This window comes from Vigna umbellata, chromosome 6 (assembly GCF_029865625.1).
Source record: "Vigna umbellata cultivar VRB3 chromosome 6, Vumbellata_1.0, whole genome shotgun sequence".
Lineage (NCBI taxonomy): Eukaryota > Viridiplantae > Streptophyta > Magnoliopsida > Fabales > Fabaceae > Vigna > Vigna umbellata.
In genome coordinates this window covers 8875687-8887979 of record NC_142170.1, presented here as the reverse complement: position 1 = coordinate 8887979, position 12293 = coordinate 8875687, and the positions used below count along the sequence as shown (strand labels likewise).

The following is a 12293-nucleotide window of genomic DNA, read 5'->3' as shown; positions in this document are numbered from 1 at the left end:
TATTTTTCTTTTTAGTTAATCCTGTTTAAATGTGAATACTTTTAACAATCGAATTCAAATATACTAGTTAGCTGCTCTCTCTAGTGGACCTAACCAAAGTTGTGTATGTATCTTGATGTAACCCTTCATTATGATAGACCCCTTGTTTTGCTATAAATATGTTTCAAGGATTCACACAAAGAAAATATATAATCAAATCTAGGTTCCTTCCGTTTTGCCTCTCTACCTTTCCATTCCAGAACTCATCAGTTAAACCATCTTAATCTAGCACAACAGCATAGAAACCTACCTTACTCTTCAACCACTTCTTCTCCACCGTTTCTCATTTCTCTCTACTTTAGACTCCATGCACGTCACGTCCTCACATAGCCACATGAAAGCTGAGCTTAAGGGCACGTCCGTTTCCTTTCAAAACCCTACTACTCTCTTTAACACACCTCACAACCCTCTCTCGGGAGCACTCAAAGGGTGTCTGGGAAGCCTGGATGGAGCTTGTATTGAGAAGCTCTTGCTGCACTGTGCCAGCGCTTTGGAGAGCAACGACATCACCTTGGCTCAACAGGTCATGTGGGTGCTCAACAACGTTGCTTCCCCTGTGGGGGACACCAACCAAAGACTCACCTCGTGGTTTCTCAGAGCATTAATCTCTAGGGCTTCAAGAATTTGCCCTACTGCCATGAGTTTCAAAGGAAGCAACACCATTCAAAGGAGGCTCATGAGCGTCACCGAGCTGGCCGGGTATGTGGATCTTATTCCTTGGCATAGATTTGGGTATTGTGCATCCAATAATGAAATTTTCAAAGCAATAACGGGGTACCAAAGGGTACATATTCTAGATTTTAGTATAACCCATTGTATGCAATGGCCTACTTTTATAGATGCATTGGCCAAAAACCCTGAAGGAACTCCTTCACTCAGAATCACAGTTCCATTTTGTAGACCACACGTACCCCCCCTGGTCAATGTATCTATACATGAGGTTGGTTTACGTTTAGGGAATTTCGCCAAGTTCAGAGATGTCCCTTTTGAATTCAACGTTATAGGAAACACGGGACCGTTAACACCTGTGGAATTGAGCGATGAATCATCTAACTTTCATTTTGAAGCAATGTTAAGTCTCTTGAATCCTACTACGCTAAACCTTAGGGAAGATGAAGCTTTGGTCATAAATTGCCAGAATTGGCTGCGCTATTTGTCTGATGATAGAAAGGGAAGCCACCAAAGTCTTTCCCTTAGGGATGCTTTTTTAAATCTAATAAAAGGTCTTAACCCCCGGATAGTGCTCTTGGTTGATGAGGATTGTGACCTTAGTGCATCTAGTCTCACGTCAAGAATCACCACATGTTTCAACCATCTTTGGATACCCTTTGACGCATTGGAGACCTTTTTGCCTAAAGATAGTGGTCAGAGGGCAGAGTTTGAATCCGACATAGGCCAGAAGATAGAGAACATCATAAGCTTTGAAGGGCACCAAAGAATCGAGAGGTTGGAGTGTGGGGTGCAAATGTCCCAAAGAATGAAAAATGTTGGTTACCTCAATGTTCCATTTTGTGATGAAACTGTTAGGGAAGTTAAAGGTTTGTTAGATGAGCATGCCAGTGGGTGGGGGATGAAAAGAGAAGAAGGTATGCTAGTTCTCACATGGAAAGGAAACAGCTGTGTCTTTGCGACAGCTTGGGTCCCCTGTGAAATAAGGGATCATGTTGGAATGGATGCAAGTCTGCCTTAAACACACTTCATGAGAGGCAAGTTTGGACCTACCATGGAATTGATTCCAATTGCTTAATTCAGTGGTCCAAAAATGAGACAGAGAGGAATTTCATCTCTTTCTCATAGGGTTGAAATTCATCTCCAAAAGACAACTAGAAAAAACGGCCGCTTTTTGAGAATTATTTGTGGCAACTTTGTTATGGAGCACAATACGTTGGATCACATGAAAGGCAAAAGGGAAAAAAAATGTGTACGCTGTCCTTCTTGTACGAGACAAATTTGTCTCTTTCTTATTGCTTCTCTTTTATGCAGCTTTAACTTGTTTCTGCTCAGAGCTCTGGGTATAAGAAAAATAACTTGTTGTAAGAAAATCCCACTTTATTATTACCCAATTTTAACACTAATAATTTTCTGATTAGTAGCAGCATTTGTGTCAAAACATATGCATATAAAGGTAAGGCTAACTATAACATTAATGTAGCATAAGTGTAATGGCTGACTCAATCACTGTTTCCCCAAAGGGCAGTTTTCAAATACTACCGTGCAATTTAACTTTTTAAGGTAGTTCTAATATTACTTAGTACGTACCCAAATGCATGTAAAAGGTGTTAGCATTATTTTAAATATAAAATAAATATTATAGCATTTTCAGTTCCTATTTTTAAGGAACATAAAGTGGTCCATTAAGCCATTATTTTTATGCTTTTAACTGCATAGAGGTTATAGAGCAGTTATTAATTTTTAAACGTAAAGCCCATTTATTTTGAAACCTGTGATGGCCAGACTTTATATAAGGGAATGGGTTACTCTCAGTTTTGATCACTAAGCCTACTCCTCTATTCAGAAAAACACACCATCGAGTTTGAGTGAGTCAAGGTTTAGAAAACAAAGCTGTCTTGTGTTTAGATTTACAAAATTGCAATGGCAGGAGGTACGCACATTATTCTTTCATTTTTTCTTCCGCTGTTTTTGATCTGAATGTGTTACTGTGATGTTAATATAACATGTTTAGGTCAATTTCATACTCTGCTATTTTATCATTTGGTATCAGAGCCAGGTTTATTCCTCTGCCTTGCATGTTTTTCGTTGATTTGGATTTTAGATTTATGGGTTTTTATTATTTTGATTCTTTTGATCCAAATAATATTTCCCAAATTAACGTTAAATTTGATTACAATTTTTGTAATCTTAAACGATAAAAGCGAAAGATAAAACTAAAACCGGATCAAGAGGATTTGTCTAAAGTCGATAAACAGTTTATGTCTGTTCGTTTTTTCTTTCTCTCCCGTTTCAGGACTTCATCTCTTTAATATAAAGAGGGAACCCTGTTTCTGCGTTTCAGTTTTTGGGTCATCTCATGACCTGTTACAGCATTGTAATTTTTTTTTATACTGCGTGTCTCCAATTTAATTGCTGGGCTTAGAAAATTTCTCAGCTTTCCCCTCTACAGAATTGCAGTAAAAGGCAATTATTTTGATTGGGATGCGTACATGATCATATTGCTTAAAAGGGTTTCTGTAGTCTATAAACCCTATTCTTTTTCTTGATTGTTGTACATTGCAATATTATAATGAAAGTGAGGGTTAATCCTCTGCCACGTACTGGAGAATTCAGAAATTATTTTTTATTTTTATAGGTCATTTTAATGACCTGAAGAATGCTCTGCAGCTTTATTTTGCACGCATACATTAAATGCTAATGCATGCTTTTATGTTTAAATAATATTATTATTATTTTTATTTTTATTTAACATATTATATAGAATATGTTTTTATAATATTACGTTTTATTATGATACGTAAGCATATCATGTTTTATATATATATATATATATATGTGTGTGTGTTTAAATGTTTTTGGGTTGATAATTATGTATATTTTATAGATATTATTTGTATGTATATATTTGTTGTTATACGTGCAAATAAAATATACATTATTATTACTATATTTGCATATTATGAATTTTATGTAAATATTTATATATTATTAATGTTTTGGTAGTAATATAATTTTAATAAATTAAAGAGTAGCCACAGCATCTTTAATCAATTAAAATTGTGTATAAAGTTTTGCTACATGAGAAACATTAATTGTAATTAATTATATATAATGTGATGAAATATACCCACAGGATTTTCCTTACATTTGTATGATTAATTAGGATAAAATGTTTATTATAATTCTTAAATTTCCCACAGGAATTAGGAATGTGATATAATTTAATAGTTTTATCATTAGGTTAAATGAGTCTAATTGAGTAAGACTTTAGCCCACAGGCAAGTTTTATGTTAATAGACTTATTGGTAAAGACATGTTTTACATTGGTAAAACATGATATTTATTTTAGTCTCAAATTTTGATAATGAACATGAAAATTTTGAATTTGCAGTTTCTCAATCTGTGAATATTTCTGATATCAAGTGTGGTATTCCCGAATTGAAAGGAGATAATTATAAGATTTGGAAGGAGAGAGTTCTTCTTCATTTAGGCTGGATGGACATAGATTATGCTATTAGAAAACCTGAACCACCGGGTATTACTGAGACTAGCAATTCAGATGCCATTGAACTTTATGAAAAATGGGAGAGGTCAAATCGTCTCTCCGTAACGTTCATAAAAACCAATATTTCCGCTGGAATCCGGGGTTCGGTTGATCAGTATGAGAATGTCAAGGATTTACTGAAGGCTATTGATGAGCAGTTTACGACATCTGATAAATCTCCATTTGCTTTTGTCTGTTATGAATCTAATTTGACTAGTTTTAATCATAACACATGGTGGATTGATTCTGGTTCTACAATCCATGTTTCTAATACCTTGCAGGGTATGGAAAACCTAAGGAAACCGATGGGAAGTGAGCAACACATCTATTCAGGAAGCAAGATGAGTTCACATGTTGAAGCCATTGGGACGTGCAATTTAGTTTTAAGCAGTGGTTTTGTTTTATGTTTAGAAAAGACCTTTTATGTTCCTAGTTTTAGCAAGAACTTGATTTCTATTTCACAACTTGCACCTTTGGGTTTTTCATTTAATTTTACGGATTCTGGTTTTACTTTATTGAATAAATCCAAGGTTATTGGCTTTGGGGAATTATGCGATGGTCTTTACTTTATTAAATTGCAAAACAATGCTGCCTATAGTTCTATGCATGTTTCCGCTGGGTTAAAAAGATGTGTTATGAATGAGGATTCTTCTGTTTTATGGCACCGAAGATTGGGACATATCTCCATTGAGAGAATTAAGCGATTAGTAAATGAAGGAGTACTTAGTACTTTGGATTTTACTGATTTTGAGACTTGCGTGGATTGCATTAAGGGTAAGCAAACTAACAAGTCCAAAAGAGGTGCTAAGAGGAGTTCAAATTTACTAGAAATTATTCATACAGATATTTGTTGTCCGGATATGGATGCAAGTAGTCCGAAATACTTTATCACCTTTATAGATGATTACTCACGATACATGTATCTGTATTTACTTCGTTCTAAGGATGAAGCCTTAGATGCCTTTAAAGTTTTTAAGGTTGAAGTAGAATTGCAATGCGGAAAGAAAATTAAGATTGTGAGATCAGATAGAGGTGGAGAGTACTACGGTAGATACACGGAGAATGGACAAGCACCTGGTCCGTTTGCTAGATTTCTTCAAGAACATGGGATTGTTGCCCAATATACCATGCCTGGCTCTCCAGATCAGAATGGTGTAGCAGAAAGAAGAAATCGAACCTTGATGGATATGGTGAGAAGTATGAGAAGTAATTCAAAACTTCCTCAGTTCTTGTGGACTGAAGCACTTAAGACGGCTGTGTATATAGTAAATCGGGTCCCAACTAAGGCTGTTTTAAAAACACCTTTTGAGTTATTCAAAGGTTGGAAACCTAGTTTGCGACATGTACGCGTTTGGGGATGTCCGTCTGAAGTAAGAATTTATAATCCACAAGAGAAGAAACTAGACCCAAGGACTATTAGTGGGTATTTCATTGGATATGCTGAAAAGTCCAAAGGGTATAGATTCTATTGTCCAAACCATAACACTAGGATTGTGGAATCAAGAAATGCAAAGTTTCTTGAAAATGACTTGATTAGTGGGAGTGATTTAAATCAAGACGTTGATCTTGAAAAAGATCACTATGAAGCTCAAACCTCTCAATCAAATGAAAGATTGGTAGTCATTCACGCTCCTTCAGTTCAAAAGCGTATTGAACAACCAATAATTGATGTTCCACAAATTGCTGAAAATGATAATATAGATCAAGTTGTTAACGAGGAGCAACAAGTAAATGTTGAACAACCAGTTGAACAACAAGCTTCTCATCAAGATGTTGACACAACATTAAGAAGATCTACTAGAATCAGAAGACCAGCAGTTTCTAGTGATTATGAAGTGTATTTACAAGAATCGGATTACAACATTGGAGCTGAAAATGATCCTGAAACGTTTTCACAAGCCATGAGTTCTAAAGAATCAAACCTATGGTATGATGCCATGAAAGACGAGATGGATTCTATGGCATCCAACAAAGTCTGGGATCTCGTTCAGTTGCCTGATGGTGTAAAATCCATTGGATGTAGATGGGTTTTCAAAACCAAAAAGGACTCAAAAGGCAACATTGAGAGACATAAGGCAAGACTTGTTGCCAAAGGATTCACTCAGAAAGAAGGAATTGATTACACAGAGACATTTTCTCCTGTATCTAAGAAAGATTCCTTCCGAGTAATTATGGCATTAGTAGCTCATTTTGATTTTGAGTTACATCAAATGGATGTGAAAACAGCATTCCTTAATGGTGATCTAGAGGAAGAGGTTTACATGAAACAACCTGAAGGATTCTTTTCTAAAGACAGTGAACACTTGGTATGTAAGCTTAATAAATCCATCTATGGATTAAAACAAGCCTCCCGCCAATGGTATTTAAAATTTCATGATGTTATCACTTCATTCGGTTTTGAAGAAAACATCATGGATCAATGTATATACCAAAAGGTCAGTGGGAGTAAGATTTGTTTCCTTGTTTTATATGTGGATGACATTTTGCTTGCAACCAACGACAAGGGTATGCTATATGAAGTGAAACAATTTCTCTCAAATAACTTTGACATGAAGGATATGGGAGAGGCATCTTATGTCATCGGCATTAAGATTCATAGGGAAAGATCTCGAGGCATTTTGGGTTTGTCTCAAGAGACCTATATCAACAAAGTTTTAGAGAGGTTTAATATGAAGAATTGTTCACCAAGTGTAGCTCCCATTGTAAAGGGTGACAAACTTGAATTAAGTCAATGTCCGAAAAATGATCTTGAGCGGGAACAGATGAAAAATATTCCATATGCTTCAGCTGTCGGAAGTCTTATGTATGCTCAAGTTTGCACTAGACCTGACATTGCATTTGCAGTTGGAGTTTTAGGAAGATATCAGAGTAATCCAGGTGTTGACCACTGGAAAGCTGCAAAGAAAGTAATGAGATATCTTCAAGGAACAAAAGATTTCATGCTCATGTATAGACGAACTGCTAATTTAGAAGTGATTGGCTACTCCGATTCAGACTATGCTGGCTGCGTTGATTCACGAAAATCAACGTCTGGTTACATTTTTATGTTAGCTGATGGAGCAGTATCTTGGAGTAGCAAAAAGCAGACCTTGACTGCTACTTCTACTATGGAAGCTGAATTCGTTTCTTGTTTTGAGGCTTCTTCACATGGTGTATGGTTGAAGAGTTTTATATCTGGGCTTAGAGTTGTGGACTCAATTGCTAGGCCACTGAAGTTGTACTGTGATAACTCTGCTGCTGTTTTCATGGCTAAGAATAATAAAAGTGGAAGTCGAAGTAAGCACATCGACATTAAATATCTGGCCATAAGAGAACGTGTTAAAGAAAAGAAAGTGGTTATTGAGCACGTTAGCACTGAGTTGATGATTGCTGATCCTTTAACTAAAGGCATGCCACCAAAGAATTTTAAGGATCATGTAACGCGAATGGGACTTGGTTCCATGACGTGACAATCATTGTAAGTACTTTCATTTTGATAAAACTCTTATTCAGTTTGATGTTTTTCTCATATGTTTTTGTGCACATTTATTTTGAGAAGATATCATTTAGTTTTGATCTAGCATAAACATATGGTTTATGCATTAAGTTGAGAGCTAATGTTGAGAGAAATATATATTGTGGTACATGGAAGATAACACTCACTATCAGAGGACCTATCGCCATGACTCGTATATATTCTGTCACTTGTTGTGGTTAATAATTGGATAAATGGACCAAGTGGGAGAATGTTAGCATTATTTTAAATATAAAATAAATATTATAGCATTTTCAGTTCCTATTTTTAAGGAACATAAAGTGGTCCATTAAGCCATTATTTTTATGCTTTTAACTGCATAGAGGTTATAGAGCAGTTATTAATTTTTAAACGTAAAGCCCATTTATTTTGAAACCTGTGATGGCCAGACTTTATATAAGGGAATGGGTTACTCTCAGTTTTGATCACTAAGCCTACTCCTCTATTCAGAAAAACACACCATCGAGTTTGAGTGAGTCAAGGTTTAGAAAACAAAGCTGTCTTGTGTTTAGATTTACAAAATTGCAATGGCAGGAGGTACGCACATTATTCTTTCATTTTTTCTTCCGCTGTTTTTGATCTGAATGTGTTACTGTGATGTTAATATAACATGTTTAGGTCAATTTCATACTCTGCTATTTTATCAAAAGGACCACCCAAACTTTAATTTTATGAGTAGTCATGTTCAATGAGAAGATGTACAGGCTAAGGCCAAAAAGTTATCTTTTGAGCAGAAGGTGATAATGATAAGTCATGAATAGCAGTGTCTACACAAATGATATCCAGCAACTGCATTTAGGGTCCAGAGGGACCTCCTGTAATTTTTGTTTTCTATTTTCATGGAAATGAAATTTGATGTTAATTGGGAGGTGAAAAAGGACAACATGGTCCATGAGACAAAACGAATCAGAGCTGCCGGATTCGAACCAGCGACTAAGGATAACTGAAGGTGGTCCCACGATACAGTCTCCTCCGTGATGTCGTTGTTTTTAAATATTCAAGGATGTCCTTAGGGTTAAAGACTTGATACGATAAATCACTGGATATATGTTTGAAAATGGCTTCTAGATAAATATTAATTCATTGAATTTTTTTATAAATTTATAATAGGTTGTTAAAAAAAATTGTAGAAGTTATTTTTTATAAGCTTCTTTCAAATCTTATTTCAATTGATTCCAGAAAAATAATAAGTTAATTGCAGTTACATGTTTTACAGACAGATTTTACATATATGATTTTTGTATCTAACATATTAGTATGAATGTCACCATTTTTGGAATCACAATATAGAAATTAAGCAATATCCACAAAATATATAAAAACAAGCCCATTTCAACCAAAACCATCTTGAATAAATTGCTCTCTGATATGATTGCTTTTAAAGATTTTGTGAACTGTATCCTTATAACAGTGATAATAAATCCCATATCAAACTCTTATTAGGCAATAAAAACTCATCATTTAACGATGAATTTGCACGCCATGTCAACTTTGAAGGAAATAATTAAAATGGTGACCGTGAACCTAAGAATAAGCATTCTCAGTGAACTCTGAATAACATTATATAAAGGTTTACTGAGTAATTAATTTGATTATATATATAAACTTTTCTTTCCTTTTAGTCTTTATATTTGTATTTTATATTTGTTTTTTCCTTAATGAAGTCTCTATTTTTTTTAAAAAAAAATTCATGTTATTTTTTCCATTTAAATTTATGTTAATACAGTTCAAAAGTGTTGTGTAAAAATTTAAGTATGTTAGATATCAAAATCTTGATTATTTTTTACTTTGAAATCTCTCTGATTTTGAAATAATATTTCAGATTTTGACATATAACATTTTAAAATTACGTTAACGTCAATTTAATGAAAAAATAATAATATTGAATCTTCTTTAAAAAGAAAATTGATTGAATTTAAAAAAAATATTTAATTGAGTAAAAAATATAGAAACTAAAATGAATCAATAATATAAATATAAAGAAGAAATTATTAATTAAATCTTATATAGAAAAGTATTTCCTAATTTGATTGTATAAAAGTAATGATACTTAAGAGACAATTATTGTAGTAAAAAGTTAGGTAAAAACGACTTTTATCTTTAATGAGACAACTTTATCTGTGTGAAATCCATGTCTACCGTCCGCTTTGAAGATATAGGATGAGTCTTAGTATATAAATTGTTTTGAAAATGAGAAAAACTAAGCAATGCGAGATATGTAAAACAAAAAAATAAGAGAGAAATAAAGAAGAAAAATCTTAGTTTGATAGAAAACGTAACGCACATTACTCATATACTTGTGTCAAATGCAACAAACCCAGTGTTCAAAGCACTTGAAATGGCCAATAGGACTTTAAAATCAAGTTATGAAGAAAGAATCCATGAATATAGAAGGAGGAGGTTCGTCGTAGTGTCCTTAGTGAGTGTGAAATGTTGTTTTGAGAATATTTTGTTCGACCTTCTTACTGTTAAAATCCTGTTGGAGATCAAATTTGGAAAACCATAAAGCATACTCATACTCCTCCCTCCACAAATACAGAAAAAAGGTTTTTTATATTTCACCCTTTTGGCTATTTATGTCTCTTTTAGATTAAAAGTAGATTTGAAAAATGTAAATTTAAGTATGTTAAAATAATATACGCAAATTTACCTCTAGTGTTAAAATAAGACACGTAAGTTTAATAGGGATGTGTATCCCATGATTCAATCAATTGTTTGTGAAGTGATGAGCAACATTTTAAAGAAAGTGTCGCATCTCAGATTTTCTCTTCTTTAACCGTTTTTTCCTTTCTCAATACAAAACAATGTACAATAATAGAAAAAAAAGAGAGTTTTCCATCTTCCTTTTCAATTTGAATATCTTCAGTGATGTGTGCACAATCTTTATAGTTTTTCAATGAAGTATTCATGGATTTGCGCTATGGTGGAAACAAATGGTGGTTCGAGTCTTATTTTTGTGTCTCAAAAGTAAAAGCTTCACACAGATTTGGAAGTGCTCACGATGACTTTGAATGTTCAAAACTGAGAAAAAGAAACGCGAGTGAAGAAAGGAAGTTTCATATTAGAAGAAGAAGAAAAAGTTCAAAGATGAAACATAATGTTTGTAGGGTGTGTTCGCACTGTTTCCTTATAGTTATATGTAAAATTTGATATTTACATCTGTTCCTCTATAAGTCATACGTAAATATCAAATTTTGCATTTGACCATAAAAAATTAGACGTAAATTTTGACATATTATTACAACAATTTTACTGCAAAATTTTTAATGTTTGATTTTCTCTTTTCAAACATAAAACATTTGACATAATAGACGTTTTATGTGTTATTACCCCCAAATATTGACTAGTAGATTTTTTAGTATTATGTTATGCCAATCCTAGTCAAACCAATTGATAAAAAAATTATATTAAAATATGCTAAGCTAGTATAATTTCTTGACAAATGATAATCCCTCTTTCTTAACAAGATATTTAAAAGATTTACACTTTCAATGATTGGTGGTCCATGAAAAAAATAGAATTTACAAAACATATTTTATAAATAGCATGTGATTATTGCAGCTAACTATTAAATATATATAATCCTTAAAATGATTGCAACTTTCGGAGATTCTTGTAGGCCTTTTGGGAGTTAGGCTTTGTTATTATGACATAAGCTAGTATAGATCACAAATAAAACCCAAAAATGTAGATAACAAAGTCATTCATAGAATCTTTTTAGTTAAGCAATGAAACTTCGTATATTTATAAAGTTATGACAATGTATGGCGACAGTGATCCTAGTTAAAAATTTTACTCCTTGTATTATGTTTATTTTGGAGATGAAAGTATTTAAATGTATGTTTATCATAATAATTTAATTAAACATCCATTTTTTACATTGAGAAGGGAACCTGTAAATCAATACACACTAATTAGAATATAACCAAGTAATATAATCTCTACTGAATATTACTATATGTTAACAAAACCAAATACATGTATGCAAAATTAGTTGAGATCGCAATAGAAATGTATATATTGTTATTAGGTAACTGGAAGGTATAAACTTAATTGTGTAAGCGATACGTGTATAAAACATATTTATAAAAATGAACGATAAAGGAAAATCGTCGACAGCAGGATTCGAACCTGCGCAGGCAAAGCCCAACAGATTTCGAGTCTGTCTCCTTAACCACTCGGACATATCGACATCACGACGTTCGACTTAGAAGCTTAATTAATGATTTAATCCAATAAATTATGTTTGCATTACCTCTTCCTTAATTTTAGAAAATAATACTTATTTCAATAAGAAAAAATTACAGTATTCCTTGTTTTTCGTTTGTTTAAGTTTTTAAATTTTAATGGATACAAAAGTGAAAATAAATAAGAAACAAAAATAGCATAGCAAAAAAATAAACTTTTTTTAGAACTATAACCTAGCATAATATAGAATCTTATTTTATAAAAATTGTTTGGTTTTAAAAATATCATATCACCTCCAAATAAACGCATAAAATTTGCACGAGAAAGAAACCAAGA

General features: G+C 33.2%; 1 non-coding gene and 1 pseudogene across 1 annotated transcript; one reads left to right on the top strand and one right to left on the bottom strand.

Moving 5' to 3' along the window:
* The first annotated feature begins 223 nt into the window (after nt 1-223).
* Nucleotides 224-2087, top strand: LOC124845967 (scarecrow-like protein 32 pseudogene; annotated as a pseudogene).
* Nucleotides 2088-11879: 9792 nt separating this feature from the next.
* On the bottom strand, nt 11880-11961 carry TRNAS-CGA (transfer RNA serine (anticodon CGA)). The gene has a single exon. It is a non-coding gene; the product is annotated as a tRNA-Ser (tRNA).
* Between the last annotated feature and the right edge of the window lie 332 nt (nt 11962-12293).